The 18,629-nt window shown below is 36.3% G+C and overlaps 1 protein-coding gene across 1 annotated transcript in view; it reads left to right on the top strand.

Annotated features, from left to right (window-relative positions):
• Positions 1-18,629, top strand: part of TCERG1L (transcription elongation regulator 1 like) — a gene marked incomplete at both ends in the record, with an annotated part of 204,936 nt that overhangs the window by 3,641 nt on the left and 182,666 nt on the right. The window lies entirely within an intron of this gene.

An 18,629-nucleotide genomic window follows, 5' to 3' on the forward strand; every position in this document is an offset into this window, starting at 1 on the left:
TTTTGGAGAATGGCATCTGTTTTAAGGTGAAGAGATGGCTGAGGGGATTTGTACAGAATCATAGTTTTGGTGCTCTGTTTGTAGAATTGGACCAAATCTTCTGCTGATAGCTCTTAGTAGGAGCCCTAATTGATCAGGCAACTCATTTAAAAAATGTTCCTTATGTGGGGTGAGGTGCATAGCTCCCTGGTCCGCAGGACACGGGCACATGTAAGATTTTTATACGTTTTGCCTTCATGAATATGGGGTGATACTGGCGATGGTCTATAAATGTGTGCTCTTTGGAAGATGGATTTCGTTCTCTCTTTGGAGTCTAGTGACCTAAAAGAACATTTGTCCTGGAACAGACTCCCATGAAATAATCCCTGGTTGAAAGATGGTATAATAAACCTGTATAGTAACAAGAGAATAAAATCATCTTACGAATTTTTGATTGATTTTTAAAATCACCTTAATATATGATCATATTAGAAAAGCAAATGTTGCTCATACCCAAATTATCTTGCAGCATCTTCCATTATGGAATATTTTGTGACTTCAGAATTATATTATCTTCCTTGTAATTTCCTGCCTACCAAGATTGTCCCAATATGTAGCTCTAAAATTTAGTAATAAGGACATGTATCTGTGGATAGTTCAGTGCGGGTTTAGGAGACATATTTATTTTCTTCTCTCTTTTTCTACCTTAATAGTATTATAATTTGCTATGTGTCCTGTTTCGTAATAAGTCAGGAAGAACACTCAACTCTTTGTGTTTTTTTTCATAGGCCTTAATGATTCTTGACTGAAACTTGCCTTCTGTGCTTGTAATCACCTATTACTGAGTTGTTAAAATCTGAATAAGCGTCTTACATACGTACACTTATAAACGTTTTACACTAAGATGATCACATAGCCTTTTTAATTGAACGATGACAAAAGATGATCAGATATAGCATGTAACATGTGGTGTTCCGAGGCTTTAGACGTCGTTTTCAGTATCTGAAAGGATAATAGTTTACTTTCCTAATGCACTGGCAATGCTGTCACCAAAATAATCAGTACATTTAGTTCAAAAAGCAGGGCTTCCCTGGTGGCGCAGTGGTTGAGAGTCCGCCTGCCGATGCGGGGGACGCGGGTTCGTGCCCCGGTCTGGGAGGATCCCACATGCCGCGGAGCGGCTGGGCCCGTGAGCCATGGCTGCTGAGCCTGCGCGTCCGGAGCCTGTGCTCTGCAGGGGGAGAGGCCACAGCAGTGAGGGGCCTGCCTACCGCAAAAAAAAAAAAAAAAAAAAAAAAAAAAAAAAAAAAAGCAGTGAAATTAGTTTAACTGTTCCAACAAGAGCTTTGAGTGACCTTTCCTCCTGTCAGCTCACTCTTTAATATCATGTAGGCATTTGCATTATACCTCTGTCCTCTTAGAAGACTCATACTGTGAACATGTTAACTACCAATTTTGTCGAAGAAGCTTATGGCAAATTGTCGTAGCTTTTATATCATATGGACATTTTTACTTGCCATTGTGCGGCACCTATTTCATACTTAAAGCGTATTCGTGTTAATTTTACCTTTTGACTTTTCGACTAAGCCTTTTTAAAGGACAAAAAAAATAATATTTCTTACTAACATGGTCGATCATAGAATAACTGTCCGCCCCATCTAACATTTATCAAATTTCTGCTTTTATTCTTCCTTGGATTTCTTTTTTTTGGACTCATGAACCATAAGAATATAACATGCTTTACTTATCTTTTGGAGAATAATGTATCTGTGCCCAGAGGTATTTTACTAACAGTCATATATGCATTTGTTCTGAGACGGGGTTTCTGAACTGTTTCATGAAAATTTTGATTTGTTGATACATTTCAGATTCTTAGAAATTACTGTTCTAGAAACATGTATTAAATGACCGTTAGTCCAAAGAACACATTTAGGGTGTTGTTTATATGTTACTGTTTAACCGAGAACCTGGAAGGGGGAGCAAGTAAAGGTGGAAGGAAGCGTCAGCTCCCAGTCAGTTAAAAGTTAAGATACGCTGTTGCAATTTTAATATAGTTAATGAGAAAATATAGCCTCATTAAAACATTTTACATGTAAATCTTCAGATATGTTGTTAAAAGTTATTGTTATAATTGCTATTAAGTCTTATATCTTGCTATAAATTGATAAATTTAAATGTTATATTGATTTACATTATATAAAGTTATGCATTTATACATATAAATATTTATATACACTATATTAATATATAATGTATGAATATATTATATGATTGATATTTTAAGTTGATCCATTTGTAAATTGTTATATTTAGAAGCAAATGGCCTTAGAATCTTACATATATTTTATTGATCCCCTTTCAATTAATCAATGAAGCACTATTAGAACTCCAGGAGAATCAGGAGAGTGAGTCAGACTCACCTCATTTTATTTTTTAATTTAATTTAATTTTTTTTTAGATTTTTTAAACATCTTTATTGGAGTGTAAGTGCTTTACAATGTCGTGTTAATTGCTGCTGTATAACAAAGTGAATCAGCTATATGCATATGTATATCACCATATCCCCTCCCTCTTGTGTCTCCCTCCCACTGTCTCTATCCTAGCCCTCTAGGTGGTCACAAAGCACCTGAGCTGATCTCCCTGTGCTATGCGGCTGCTTCCCACTAGCTGTCTATTTTATATTTGGTAGTGTATATATGTCCATGCCACTCTCTCACTTCATCCCAGCTTACCCTTACCCCTTCCCTTGTCCTCAAGTCCATTCTCTACGTCTGCATTTTTATTCCTGTCCTGCCCCTAGGTTCATCAGAACCATTTTTGGTTTTTTTTAGATTCCATATATATGTGTTAGCATACAGTATTTGTTTTTCTCTTTCTGACTTACTTCACTCTGTATGACAGACTCTCGGTCCATCCACCTCACTACAAATAACTCAATTTCATCTGTTTTTATGGCTGAGTAATATTCCATTGTATATATGTGCCACATCTTCTTTATCCCTTCATCTGTCGATGGACACTTAGGTTGCTTCCATGTCCTGGCTATTGTAAATAGTGCTGCAATGAACATTGTGGTACCTGACTCTTTTTGAATTATGGTTTTCTCAGGGTATATGCCCAGTAGTGGGGTTGCTGGGTCATATGGTAGTTCTATTTTTAGTTTTTTAAGGAACCTCCATACTGTTCTCCATAGTGGCTGTATCCGTTTACATTCCCACCGACAGTGCAAGAGGGTTCCCTTTTCTCCACACCCTCCCCAGCATTTATTGTTTGTAGATTTTTTGATGATGGCCATTCTGACAGATTCCCCTCATTTTAAACAGGCTCATCACATTTTCCTTTCTTGGATAGATAGTACATTTGTGTAATAACCGTTCTTGACAATAGCATTACGTACCATGAGCTCCAATGATGTGACACTAGAAAGTGGTTTTGTTTCAATAAGCATGTGGTCTGTTGAACTGAGTTAAAAAGGTGTGATGGGCAGAGACGTCGGGTGGGTGACCTCTGAGGCTCATGTTAATATTACTCCCCTCCTGATCTATGGTTGGTTAAGAAGTAACTGCACTGCAGCAGCGTCTCATATAATATTAGCACAACTTGAACGAATTTGGGTAAGCCATCTAAAATTTAATGTTTTGAAGGACTTTATTTTTGATATATACTAGACTCACTTATGTTGACGATAGAGGTAATGATTTGCTGTTATACTGAGACCTGAAGAAAGCCTGTTGGCCGTTTAGAAACGTGAAGGTCAGTCATGTTCCCACCTGCATTCATCAGAGGAGTTCACTCCCCTGCAGGCGGTGCAGACATGGGCTCTGCTAGGTGCCCTCGCAGCTCATGTTCTCCTGGGGAAGTGCACTCTGTAGATCATTACCCAGCACTGCCGTCCTAGGGGGCTCTCTGCAGACGTCCGAGGAGGGTCTCAGGAGGGTCATCAGGGAAGGTCTCCAGGAGATGATGTACCTGAAACACACCACAAAGATCAGCAGAACTTGACCAGGGCAGGAGAGGGAATGGAGGAGTAGAACATGTAAAGTCACAAACTCATGACAGATGTTTCACCAGGTGATGACAAGCAGCCAAGCAGCCTAAACCAAGGAGGAGAGTGGTGGTGGGATGCGGCAGTGGTGGCCCAGCTCAGGGCCACTTCGTGCAAGATGAACCCCATTATCCCACGGGACCTGTGTTGTAAGTCCTGGGCGCTCTCCAGAGTATCCTGGGATGTTCCATCATTCTTCAGCTTGGGAGCCATGGTTTCTTCAGGAAAGTGTAAATTTGTCCTCAGGAAGCAGAGCAGACAAAGAAAGGGCCGAGTCTTCTCGCTGAAAAATAAATGCAAGCGTCCAAAAATATGCAAAGTTACAACTGTACTGGAAACTGAAGTCTCCAGTGAATAATTTAGTGGCTTTTTAAGGAATTATCCCTAATTACAGTGTTAATGGGTTGAACTGAGAAATAAGCTGGGACTCATTCATTCCCAGTCCTCAGAGGTTGATGCAGGAAAGGCGAGGATGCATGAGGACACAGGCACCCCCTCCTCTTCAGGAGTCTCTGCACTTAGGACGAGACCCCCATCACTTTGTCTCCAATCTCAACATCTCCCTTCTCCCATGCAGTGCTAAGTCCCTCTTCATCCCAGGGAGAAATGGGCTTGCATTGCTTCTAAGGATATGAGGTTTATCACAAGTAGAGGTGGGGGTAGGGCCAGCGTGGAAATTGTGCTTTTCAAAGCATCCCTGTTCTTCACTTCTAAAGATAAGATCTTCAGAGTCCTTCAAGCTACTCAGAAATACAAGTACTTAGATTCAGAGTATCAAGCAGGAGAATAATTTACTCAGCTTCTGTCCAGTAAGGACACATGGCATTATAGTTTGCTGAAAACTGGAGATTTGTCTAAAAGTTGTCTATATTACATTGCCTTTTGGCTGAAGATCAAAGAGCCTGATTCTACCAATATCTTGTTGGAAAAAAAATACTGGCTGTGCCATTCAAAGATGACTAGAGAGAGAGGGAGGTAAAGTGGAAGATGAGGTGGGACAACAGAAACTGTTCTGCTTCATGAAAGATTTGTTTACTCAAAAGATGCAGAGGAAAGAAAAATCTGGGAAACAGCTTTTGTACAGGAGCTTGTAAGCATTTTGCATAAATCACCTTTCAGTTTACCTTAATATGAACAAAAGAGCTTTATAGAAAAGCAATAAAAGAAAAATCGAAAACGAGCTGGCGGAGGCATGAAATCACGTGGCAAGACGGTTTGAACTGGATGGTGGCAGACATCATAGACAGATTCTCAAGCATGTATAGCTGTGGCAGTGAACAAATGGATGGTAATCATGAGAAGGTGACAGTGAGATAGAGAGCAAACAACACATCGATGTTGATTTGATCTCCTTGAAAAACAAATACAATGTGGCAGACATATTAAATGTGGCCATGCCATATACCTTGCTCACTGTATCCTGGTGGAGTTTACGAATGGGAGAGCCACTCCTTCCAGGAACACATAAGTGGGCACAGCTTCAAATCAATGTACAGCACTAGATATGATCACCTAATGGGGAAGACTTTAGAGAATTAGGAGGAAAAACGTTTGTCATCAAAGTAATATATGCCAACAAGAAAGGTGTCCATACGCATAAGCAAGGAAAAGACCTTCTCAGACAACCGATGGATAGACTTTTTTCATATCTGATGTCCTCACCTCAAGTTCTACTTTGTCTTAAGTTAATGTTGCTGTCACCCGACATTTCTATTTTATTTTGCTTATCAGTCTTTACCTTGTCTTTTGTTTTAAGCTTAGGTCAGTCATTTAAAGGCACAGGCCCTTCTTTTGCCTTTAAAAATGGAGTTTAGCATACCTATATTTGAATTCCTATTTTTTTATTTCTTCTGTCATATTATTATATTCTGTTTTTTATAGTGTTTTGTTATTTCTTTATTTTAGTCTGTTTTTATTCTTTTGCTGTGCCATGTATGTTTTGTTTGATTTAGTTTATTTTTGTTTTGTATGGTGATTTGGAATATGTTCATACTGATCCTATTTCCTCAAGCAATTGCCAGTAAGATTTTTAAAGAAATAGATTTAAGCTTTATGTTTCCCTTAATTTTCAAATTATGACAATACTATCATTTTAGAATTCTTTTATAGACTCTGAAAAATTCGGGAAAAACTTATATCATAAAATTTTTTTTTCTCTTCAGTTTTCTCCACCAATTGAGAAATTAATCAAAAGCAAGAGCTAAGAATGGGGAAGTCAGGTTTCAAACTATCTATAATCATCAACAATTTTTGTCAATAACATAGAATATATGTAAACGTTCATTAATTTGGTTACAGGAATGACTGAAAATTTCTAAGCAACTTTTTTCCCCCAAACTGAAGCTGAAAAGAATAATTATAATCTGAATACGTAACCTCAAATTATGTTGGTAAAATTGGGAAGAGGAGAATTGAGAAATCTGAGGATACAAATTATTTCAAAATCCCTCATATAGTTAAAAGAAGCTGAAACACTAGGAAACTCTCATGCTGGAAGCCCAGAAAACAAGGTTATTTAAGACTGACACGGGACAAGACATCCTGCCCCATAGCCAGCCTTACAAATATGAGTAAAAGCAACAGCCATCTACCACTGGTGCAGGGACCGGGTATGGAGAGTGACCCTTTTCTGTGATGCAGGAATTTGGGGATGGCTGAAAGTTAAGGGGGACACAAATATTACGACTATCAGACACCCTAGAACTTACTCTAAGAAAAAGGCATCGTTAAAGGATTTTGAAGCCTCTGGGGCATGGTAGGAAACTGTGGCAACAACATTCAAATCCAGGTCAACACCTGAATACATTGACACATCTCATTCAGCTTGACAGAAGAAGGGGTGTGCCCATTTCCAGGAGTAACTCCTAAGTACCTCATTCTCTATTGTTCTAATCATGATGTCTGGCATTGAATAAAAAAGTTACAAGACACACAAACAAAGCAAAAAATGATAAACCATTGTCAAGAGATAAAGTAAACAACAGAACCAGATCCTAAGATGACATATTTTGGAACTATCAGACAGGGACTTTGAAATAACTACGATTAATATATTAATGAGTCTAATGGAAAAGAAGGGCCACATGCCTGAAAAGATAGAGAATTTCATCAGAGATATGGAAAAGATAAGAAAGCCAAACTGAAATACTAGAAAAAATAAAACATGGTATCAGAAATGAAGAATTACTTTGGTGGACTCATGAGTACATGTGATACAGCCAAGGAAAGTATGAATGAATTTAAAGACAGGTCAACAGAAACCACTAAAATTGTAACACAGAGAAAACAGTGAAACAATGGAGCCTACTTTCCCAGAGCTCTGAGATAATATCAAATGGTTTAACATACATATAATTGAAGTTTCAGGAGGAGAGAAAATGAGGGGGGAAAAAACATTTGAAGTCACAGTGACCAAAGGTAATAAACAATTAATAAAAGCTATCAAAACATGGATCCAAGAGACTTAGAAAACCCCAAGACTGAAAATGAGGCAAAACATATTCAAACTTCTGTTTCAAAGGTTAAGAGAAAATCTTGAAGACAAACGGGGAAAAAAAGACACATTACACAGATAGTAACAAAAATTTAAAATTGTAGGAGTTGTATTGTAAGAATCTATACAAACCCCAAAGCAACAAAGTGACGTCTTTAAAAGACTGAACTAAAAATCTCTCAGTCAAGAACTTTATACAAAGCAAAAACAATGATCAAAAACTAAGGTGAAATGAAGATTTTTCCCAAACTAAAACTGAAAAGAATTAATTGTTGGTAGACCTGCAGTTCAAGAAATTATGAAGAAGCTTATTAAGCAGAACTAATATAATAGCAGACAGAAACTTGCATCTGTACAAAGAAATAAAGAGTACATTAAGGTAAAATATATATTTTGCTTTGTTTTTAATTGCCCCAAAAGATAATTAACTGTATAAGGATAAGTAATGGTGAGTGATGTAGTATGTGCATATAGCATATGTGAAATCAAAACAATGTCAACAATCACAAAGGATGGGAGGAAGGAATTGGAAGGCTATAACTGCAAAGCTCTCATCATACATTAAGTGGTGTGATATTATTTGAAGGTGAACTCTAATTAATTAAATTACATATTATAAAGCATATAGCAACCACTTAAGAATTAAAAAGAGTTATAACTAATAAAACAATAGAATAATAATAAACAATAAAACTGGAATCATAACAAATACTCAACCCAAATTCAGTCAGAAAAAGAGAACAAAAGATCAAAGCACAGAAGAAGTAAATAATTAAAAAATAATAACTACAATATGGTATATTTAAATAAAATGTGTAGAGTCACATACAGACTGAAAGTGAGAGGATGGAAAAAGGCTCTCCACACAAATGAAAATCACAAGAAAGCTGGAGTAGCAATACTTTTTCAGACAAAATTGACTGTAAAATAAAAACTGTAACAGGAGACAAAGAAGGACACTACATAATGATCAAAGGATCAATCCAAGAAGAAGATATAACAATTTAAAATATACATGCACCCAACATAGGAAAACCTAAATATATTAGGCAAATGTTAACAGACATAAAAGGAGAAATCAACAGTAACACAATAATAGGGGGGGACTTTAGCACCCCACTTTCATCAATGTACAGATCAGACAGAAAATCAATAAGGAAACACAGGCCTTAAAATGACACATTAGACCAGATATACTTAATTTATATTTATAAAGCATTCCATCTGAAAGCAGCAGAATAAACCTTCTTTTCAAGTTCACATGGAACATTCTCCAGGATAGATCACATGCTGGGTCACAAATCAAGCCTTGGTAAATTTAAGAAAACTGAAATCATATCAAGCGTCTTTTCTGACCACAATGCTATGAGGCTAGAAATCAACTACAAGAGAAAAAACTGCAAAAAAATGCAAACACGTGGAGGCTAAACAATATGCTACTGAAAAAGAGAGAGGAAGTCAGAAAATACCTAGAAACAAATGAAAATGAAAACATGATGATACAAAACCTATGGGATGCAGCAAAAGCAATTCTAAAAGGGAAGTTTATAGCAATACAAGCTTACGTCAGGAAATAAGAAAAATGTCAAATAAACAACCTAACCTTATGCCTAAAGCAACTAGAGAAAGAAGAACAAACAAAACCCGAAACTAATAAAAGAAAATAAATCATAAAGATTTATGATAAGCCTTAAATTAAATAAATAAATCAGAGCAGAAATAAATGAAACAGAGACTTAAAAAACAATAGAAAATATCAATGAAACTAAAAGTTTGTTCTTTGAAAAGATAAACAAAATTGATAAACCTTTAGCCAGACTCATCAAGAAAAAAAAGGGAGAGGGCCCAAATCAATAAAATCAAAAATGAAAAAGAAGTTACAACTGACACTGCAGAAATACAAAGGATCATACGAGACTACTATGAGCAACTATACACCAATAAAATGGACAACCTAGAAGAAATAGGCAAATTCTTAGAAAGGTAGAATCTCCCAAGAGTGAATGAGGAAGGAACAGAAAATATGAACGGATCAATTACCAGTACCAAAATTGAATCAGTAATTTAAAAACTCCCAAAAAACAGAAGTCCAGGACCAGTTAACTTCACAGGTGAATTCTACTAAACATTTAGAGAAGAGTTAACACCTGTCCTTCTGAAACTATGCAAAAAAAATTGCAAAGGAAGGAATATTTCTGAACTCATTCTATGAGGCCACCACCATCCTGACACCAAAACCAGACAAAGATACCACAAAAAAAGAATATTACAGGCCAATATCACTGATGAACATAGATGCAAAAGCCCTCAACAAAATACTAGCCCACTGACTCAAACAATACGTTATTATTGACTAGAGATGTATTATTGCCACAGGCATTAGTTTCTGCAAAAATCCCTTGGTCAATAATGTGTTAAAGGATCATACACCATGATCAAGTGGGATTTATCCCAGGGATGCAAGGATTTTTCAGTATCTGCAAATCAATCCATGTGATACACCACATTAACAAATTAAAGAATAAAAACCATGCGATCATCTCAGTAGATGCAGAAAAAGCTTTTGATAAAATTCAACATCCATTTATGATAAAAATTCTTCGGGAAGTCGGCATAGAGGGAACATACCTCATCATAATAAAGGCTATATATTACAAACCCACAGGTAACATTATACTCAGTTGTGAGAAGCTGAAATCATTTCCTATAAGATCAGGAACAAGACAAGGATGCCCACTCTTGCCACTTTTATTGCACATAGTTTTGGAAGTCCTAGCCACAGCAATCAGAGAAGAAAAAGAAATAAAAGGAATCCAAATTGGCAAAAGAAGAAGTAACACTGTCATTGTTTGCAGATACATAGAAAATCCTAAAGATGCTACCAGAAAACTACTAGAGCTCATCAACAAATTTGGTAAAGTTGTTGGATACAAAATTCATATACGGACATCTGTTGTATTTCTATATACTAACCATAAAATATCAGAAAGAGAAATTAAGGAAACAATCCCATTCACCTTTGCATCAAAAAGAATAAAATACTTAGAAATAAACCTACCTAAGGAGGCAAAAGACCTGTACTCCAAAAAACTGTAAGATGCTGATGAAAGAAATTGAAGATGACACAGACAGATGGAAAGCGATACCATGTTCTTGGATTAGAAGAATCAATATTGTTAAAATGACCATACTACCCAAGGAAATCCACAGATTCAGTACAATCCCTATCAAATTACCAGTGGCATTTTTCACAGAACTAGAACAAAAAAAATTTTAATTTGTATGGAAACACAAAGACCCTGAATAGCCAAAACAATCTTGAGAAAGAAGAATGGAGCTAGAGGAATCACGCTCCCTGACTTTAAATTATACTGTTGGTAAAAAAGCTACAGTAGGGCTTCCCTGGTGGCGCAGTGGTTGAGAGTCTGCCTGCCGATGCAGGGGACACGGGTTCGTGCCCTGGTCCGGGAAGATCCCACATGCCGCGGAGCGGCTGGGCCCGTGAGCCATGGCCGCTGAGCCTGCGCGTCCGGAGCCTGTGCTCCGCAATGGGAGAGGCCACAATAGTGAGAGGCCCATGTACCGCAAAAAAAAAAAAAAGCTACAGTAATCAAAACAGTATGGTACTGGCACAAAAACAAACACATAGATCAATGGAACAGGGTAGAGAGCCCAGAAATAAACCCACACACTTATGGGCAATTAATCTGTGACAAAGGATGCAAGAATATACAATGGAGAAAAAACAGCCTCTTCAATAAGTGGTGCTGGGAAAACCAGGCAGCTACATGTAAAAGAATGAAATTAGAACATTCTCTAACACTATTTTCAAAAATAAATTCAAAATGGATTAAAGACTTAAATGTAAGACTGGATACTATAAAACTCCTAGAGGAAAACATAGGCAGAACACTCTTTGACACAAATTGCAGAAATATATTTTGGGATCCATCTCCTAGAGTAATGGAAATAAAAACAAAATTAAACAAATGGGACCTAATTAAGCTTAAAAGCTTTTGCATAGCAAAGGAAACCATAAACAAAACAAAAAGACAACTTACAGACTAGGAGAAAATATCTGCTAACAATGCTACCAACAGATTAATTTTCAAAATATACAAACAGCTCATACAGCTTAATATCAAAAAACAAACAACCCAACAAAAAAATGGGCAAAAGATCTAAATAGACATTTCTCCAAAGAAGACATACAGGTGGCCAACAGGCATATGAAAAGATGCTCCATATCACTAATTATTAGAGAAATGTATATCAAAACTACAATGAGGTATCAGCTCACACCAGTCAGAATGGCCATCATTAAAATATCTACAAATAATAAATTCTGGAGAGGGTATGGAGCAAAAGGAACCCTCCTACACTGGTGGTGGAGTTGTAAATTGGTGCAGCCACTATGGAGAACAGTGTGGAGGGTCCTTAAAAAACTGCAAATAGAGTTACTCTATGATCTTGCAATCCCACACTTGGGCATACGTCTGGAAAAAACTCTAATTCAAAAAGATATATGCACCCCAGTGTTCATAGCAGCACTATTTACAATAGCTAAGACATGGAAGCAACCTGAATGTCTATGGACAGAAGAATGGATAAAGAAGACGTGATACATATATACAATGGAATGTTAGTCATAAAAAAGAAAGAAAGAATGACATTTACAGCAATGTGGATGGGCCTAGAGATTATCATATTAAGTAAGTCAGATGGAGAAAGACAAATAAGATATGATTTCACTAATATTTCGAATCTAAAAAAAGATACAAATGAACTTATTTACAAAACAGAAATAGACACACAGACTTAGAAAACAAACTTATGATTACCAAAGGTGATAGTGGGGATGGGGGGAGAGGTAAATTAGGAGTTTGGGATTAACATATACACACTACTATATATAAAATAAACAACAAGGATCTACTGTATAGCCCAGAGAACTATACTCAATATCTTGTAATAACCTATAATGGAAAAGAACCTGAAAAAGAATATATACATATCTGTATAACTGAATCACTTTGCTGTACACTTGAAACTACCACAACATTGTAAATTAACTATACTTCAATAAAAATAGAACTAAGCCAAAGTAAAGAAATAAAGAAATACAAAGGTGTAAACTTTATAATTAAAAGGAAAGATTTTCATCGTTATATTTATTATGTCCACAAGAAACTCATTTTTAATATAAGAACCTAGAGCAGATAAAAGTAAAAACATGGAAAAGATACAGCATGCAAATCAGAAGAAAACTGGAGTACTGTATTAATATTAGGTAAATTAGAATTTAGAACAAGAAGTATTACAGGAATAGGAAGGGACACTCCATAACTAAAAATTCATAACTAAATACATACCAAGAAGGCATAACAGTTCTAAATGTGTGTGCATCTAGCAAAATAACTTCAACATACGTGAACAAAAACTAATCAAACTTAAAAAAGAAATGGACAAATCCATAATTATGTTTGGAAATTTCAACACTCATCTCCCAGAAATTAATAGAGCAAGAAGGCAGAATATCAATAAGGATTTACAGAATTTACACAATACTATCCAGTAACTTGATTAAATTGACATTTATAGAATACCTAACAATAATATAATACATATTTTTTGTATATATGGAACATTCAGCAATACAGACTTATTCTAAGCCACAAAAAAGTCAACAAATTTTAAATAATTAAAAATATACACAATTTGTTCTCTGGCCACAGTATAAGTAAATTAGAAATCAATAACAGAAAAAATATCCAGAAAAATTGCCAAATATCTGGAAATTAAAAAAAAAATACTCCCAAATAACCCATGGGCCAAAAAGGAAGTGACAAAGAGAATTACAAAATATTTTGAATTGAATAAAAATGAAAATCAGTATTAAAAATATTATCACAGAGCATAGCTCCAACAGTGTTCAGATGGAAACTTATAGCACTAAAATGCCTATATTAAAAAATAAATTTTCAAAAAATATTAGCAGACCAAACTCAACAGCACATTAAAGGGATCATACACCATGATCAAGTGGGATTTATCCCTGTGATGCAAGGTTGGTTCAACACATCCAAATCAATAAATGTGATATAGCATATTAATAGAATGAAAGATAAAAATCACATGATCATGTCAATAGATGCAGAAAAAGAATTTGACAAAAATACAACATTCTTTTGTGATAACAAACCCAAAAACTTCAGCAAGCTGGATATTCAGGGGCCATACCTCAATATTACACTGACAAAGGACATCTATGAAAGAACCATATCTAGCATTGTATGTAAGAGTGAACACCTGATGTTTTCTCTCTAAGATAGAGAACCTGGCAAGGCTTTGTGCTTCCACCACTTCTTTGCAAAATTATACTTGAAGACCTAACCAATGCAATAAGGCAAAAAGAAAAGAAAAAAAAAAAGAATGAAAAGCATACAGATTGGAAAGGAAGAAATAAAGCTGTCTCTACATGCAGACAAAATTGTTGCCATATTGACCATCTCAGAGAGTCTACCAGAAGCTGCTAGTACCAATAAGTGAATTTAGCAAGGCTGCAGGATGCAAGGTCAGTGTGAAAATTCAATAGTATCCCTGTATGACCAGTAATAAACAACTAGACATTACAATAAATAGCAGTGTCACTAAAGCACTAAAACCAGAAAATATTTGTGGATTAATCTAACAAAATATGAATCCTGAAAACTACAAAACTTTGAGTGGAGAAATCAAAGATATTAATATATGGAGTGATATTTTGTATTAAAGGGCTGGAAGACTCAATAATGTTAAGATGTCAGTGCTCTCCAAATTAATCTATAAATTCTGTGTAATCCCAAACAAAATCCCAGTTTCACAGAAATTAACAAGCTAATTCTATAACTGATATGGAAAGCCAAAGGAAGTAGAATGGCCACAACAGTGTTGAAAATGAACAGCAAATGTGGAGGTCTCATATGGAACAGATTTGAATGCTTATGGTAAAGCTACAAGAATGAAGGCTTTGTGGAACTGGCAAAATCAGAGGAACAGAGATCAGTAGAACACAATCATAGACCCTTCAGAAATAGACACACACATACATGGTCAACTAATTTTTTTTACAAAGGTGCCAAAGCATTCAGTAGAGAAAAACTTGCCTTTACAATAAATGGTTTTGGAACAGTTGAACATTCATCTTTAAAATAAACAAACAAACCTTGATAAATACCTTGTATCATATATAAAAATTAACTCAAAATAGCTTATAAATCTGATTTTAAAACCAAAGTCCTAGAACTTCTCAAAGGAAACATAAAAGATAATTTTCTGACCTTGATTTAGGCAAAATTTTTTTAGATATGACATCAAAAGATGAACCATAGAATAAAATGCATTGCTAATTGGATTTCATCAAAATTAAATACTGTTGCTCTTTGAAATGACTTTTTTTTTTTTTTTTTTTTTTTTTTTGCTGTACGCGGGCCTCTCACTGCTGTGGCCTCTCCCGTTGCGGAGCACAGGCTCCGGACACACAGGCTCCACGGCCATGGCTCGCGGGCCCAGCCGCTGCGCGGCATGTGGGATCTTCCGGGATAGGGGCACGAACCCGTGTCCCCTGCATCGGCAGGCGGACTCTCAACCACTGCGCCACCAGGGAAGCCCTGAAATGACTTTTAATAAAATGAAAAGAAGAGCCACATACTGGGAGAAAATATTTGTAAAGCATATATCTAATAAAGGATTGATATCCATAATATACAAGGAACTCTCATAAATCAATAATAAGAAAAAAATAACCCAGCAAAATATGTGATCAGATACATCATCAACAAAAACATATAATGTCAAATGAGCACATGAAAATATGCTCAATGTTATCTATCATTAGGGAAACACAAATAAAATCCAGAATGAAGAGTCCCTACACACGTACTGGAAGGGCTATATATTCTGTACCCAGAAATCTCACTCCTAGGTATTTACCCAAGAGTAATAAAGAGATGTTTCCACACAAAAGCCTGTACACAGATGTTTATAATGGCTTTATGATAACAAAACCTGGGAACAGTCCAAATAGCCATTAACTATGGCATGGATTGACAAACTCAGGCACATCCAAACTATGGACCACAGCAGAAACTACCAGGAATGGACTTCTAATACACGCGGCAACATGATTGAATCCCAATAGATTGTGCTGAGTGGAAGAGCCCAGAGTCAAACATTTGTATCATAGATGATTCCCTTTTCATGACGTTCTAGGAAAAGAAAAACTATAAGACCAAATACAGATCAGTGGTTTCCAGGGATTGGTGGGAGGAGGGTACTGACCACAGAGGGGCAGAGGGCAGGTTTTGGGGTTGTGGACAGTTATCTGATTGTGGTGGTGGTTACATGACTGCCTTTGCAGAAATTCAGAGAACTGTACACAAAGAGGATGAATTCCACTGTAGATAAATTACACCTGAATGCACCCAACTTTTAGAAAAAGAGAGACTTAAAGAGACATACCCAGTAAAATGTGTGGATTTTATTTGACCCTTGTTTGAACAAGGCATACAAAAAATTGTGAGACAACAGGAGAAACTGGAACAGTTGACTGTGTTTAACAATTTAAAGAAATGATTGTTTAAATTTATGTATTTTATTTATTTATCTTTACTTTTGGCTGCCTTGGGTCTTTGTTGCTGCGCTCGGGCTTTCTCTAGTTGCAGCGAGTGGGGGCTACTCTTTGTTGTGGTGCGTGGGCTTCTCATTGCAGTGGCTTCTCTTGTTGAGGATCATGGGCTCTAGGGCACACGGACTTCAGTAGTTGTGGCTCGTGGGCTCTAGAGCGCAGGCTCAGTAGTTGTGGCACGCGGGCTTCGTTGCTCCGCGGCATGTGGGATCTTCCCAGACCAGGGCTCGAACCCATGTCCCCTGCATTGGCAGGTGGATTCTTAACCACTGCGCCACCAGGGAAGCCCAAGAAATGATTAATTTTGTTAATTTGTAAGTGTTGTTAGAGTTCTACGCTGATGCTTTTAAAAAGAACCTGTATATTTTAGAGATGCCTGCAGAAACATACACAGCTGAAATAAAATCTGTTATGTTTTATCAGTAATCCAGGTGTGGGTGCTAGGAGTGCAGGTGTGAAGATGAAACAAGCCCAGTCATGAGCTGATAATCGTGGAGGGTGGGTGATGGGACATGGGATTCATTATATAACTCTCTATTATATTACTGTTGAAAACTTTCATAATAAAAATTAAAGAAAAAAGAGTAAAAAGTAATATCATGAAGGACACTTCAAGAAATTGCGAAGAGTGATTTTATGGATTTCATATACCTGCCACAGTGCAACAAAACTGAAACCTTAAAATAAGCTATAAAGAGATGCCCAGCAGTCTTGAAGTTAAGACTCCCCCCAAAATAAATGAACGAGACAGAAATCAATATTACAAAATAAACCTTTTATAAAATAACCAAACATGATGTACCCGTATTAGAAGTCGTAATATGTAGCCAACAGTACTACAAGGCAAATGTAGAGCCGGAAATGATATGTGAACTATGAAAGCATAGGCACAGAATAAATCAGCTTAAATCAAGGCATTAGAAAAGTTTCCTTAGCAAAAACTAAGGAAAATCTGAGGAAGCAAATGATAAAAAGTAAAGGCAAACATTTATAGTTTGAAAAACGGAAATGAATTAAATTGATTAAAGTCTCCCCTCCCACGATCAGAAAAAAAGAAACACATTAAATGGAGACATCTCTGCTTGATATCAGCAGCTTTTTAACAATTAGATGAACTGATTTTTGGCAGCTTTTCATCTTGAATCACGATGGAGCAGCCCGTATACACGCCCACAGGTCTCCGCCCTCTTCTACCTGGGCAAGTGCGTGGGGACCTTATCCTCACATTTTCTCTTAGCCTGAGTCCCCTCTACACCCTGACACTCCATGGATTTTATGGGTAAAATCTCTCAAACTCCAAGGAGAATCTTCTCCTGATACAGTTTTTTTCAGAACGTAGAAAACGGTGAGGCATTAATATAGATTATGAGGTTGGTTACCCATTTTACCCATGTTTTTCAAAAATAAGAGAAAAGAAGAAGCAAACATATTTTATGGGCAGATCTCAGTTGTAAAGTTAGCTGTACAAATCCTAAAAGTATTATTGAAAGTTTAACTGTATAGTGACATAAGTTTAACTGTATAGTGACATTAACGTCTGCCAAGGTTAAGTGGAGTGCATTTCATGATTGCAGAAATTGTGTCACAATCAGAAAGGCATTGACAACATCATGGCCATGTGTTCATTTCATTAGACTACAGGAAGATGTATCGTGGGATAAAAGTAAACAGCCATTAAAAAATCAGGAAAGTAAAAACGGAACTGTAATTCCTTAACATGATACATAATATTTATCTAAAAACTGCCATATCAAGTGGCAAGCATCATTGCCATTCCCATGAGAATCAGTCACTATTTTTTCTTTACTTTGACTGTTTTCTGGAAGTTCCAGCCAGTGCAGTAAGAAATTAAACAGAAATACCACTTGGGGTTTATATACTTTTTTGTATTTTGAAAACTCACAGAATTCAACTTAAAAACTCTCAGAATTAAACAGCTGGTTCATCAAAATGGATTGATAAAATATAAACATGCAAAAGACAACATAGTCCCTACATATTAATAGTTATTTAAATATAGCAGCAGGGATGAGCCTCTCTTCACACAGCATGGGCAATGCATAAAGTTCCTGGGCACACTGTCAACACAGGTATACAGATCAGAGCCTTTACTATGAATGAAACCTAAAAAAGAAAACAGAGAATTTGCTGACTTTGATATTTTTCAACTGGAGAGACTCACTGTGAGCTTGGATAGGAGAATGGAACACTGTGATCATATCAATTCTCAAATTAATTTATGGATATAATGCTAATTATATTACTTTTTAGAACATGAGAAAATCATTTAAAATTGTTGATCCTGGAAATACGCATGAGATGAACAAATATATACTTTTAAAAATCTATGAGGGATTTAACTTATTATTCTATTTTGTTTATTTATTTATTTATTTTTGGCTGCATTGGGTCTTCGTTGCTGCGCGTGGGCTTTCTCTAGTTGCGGC

This window comes from Mesoplodon bidens (assembly GCF_964165515.1).
Source record: "Mesoplodon bidens genome assembly, chromosome: 1".
Taxonomy (NCBI): domain Eukaryota; kingdom Metazoa; phylum Chordata; class Mammalia; order Artiodactyla; family Ziphiidae; genus Mesoplodon; species Mesoplodon bidens.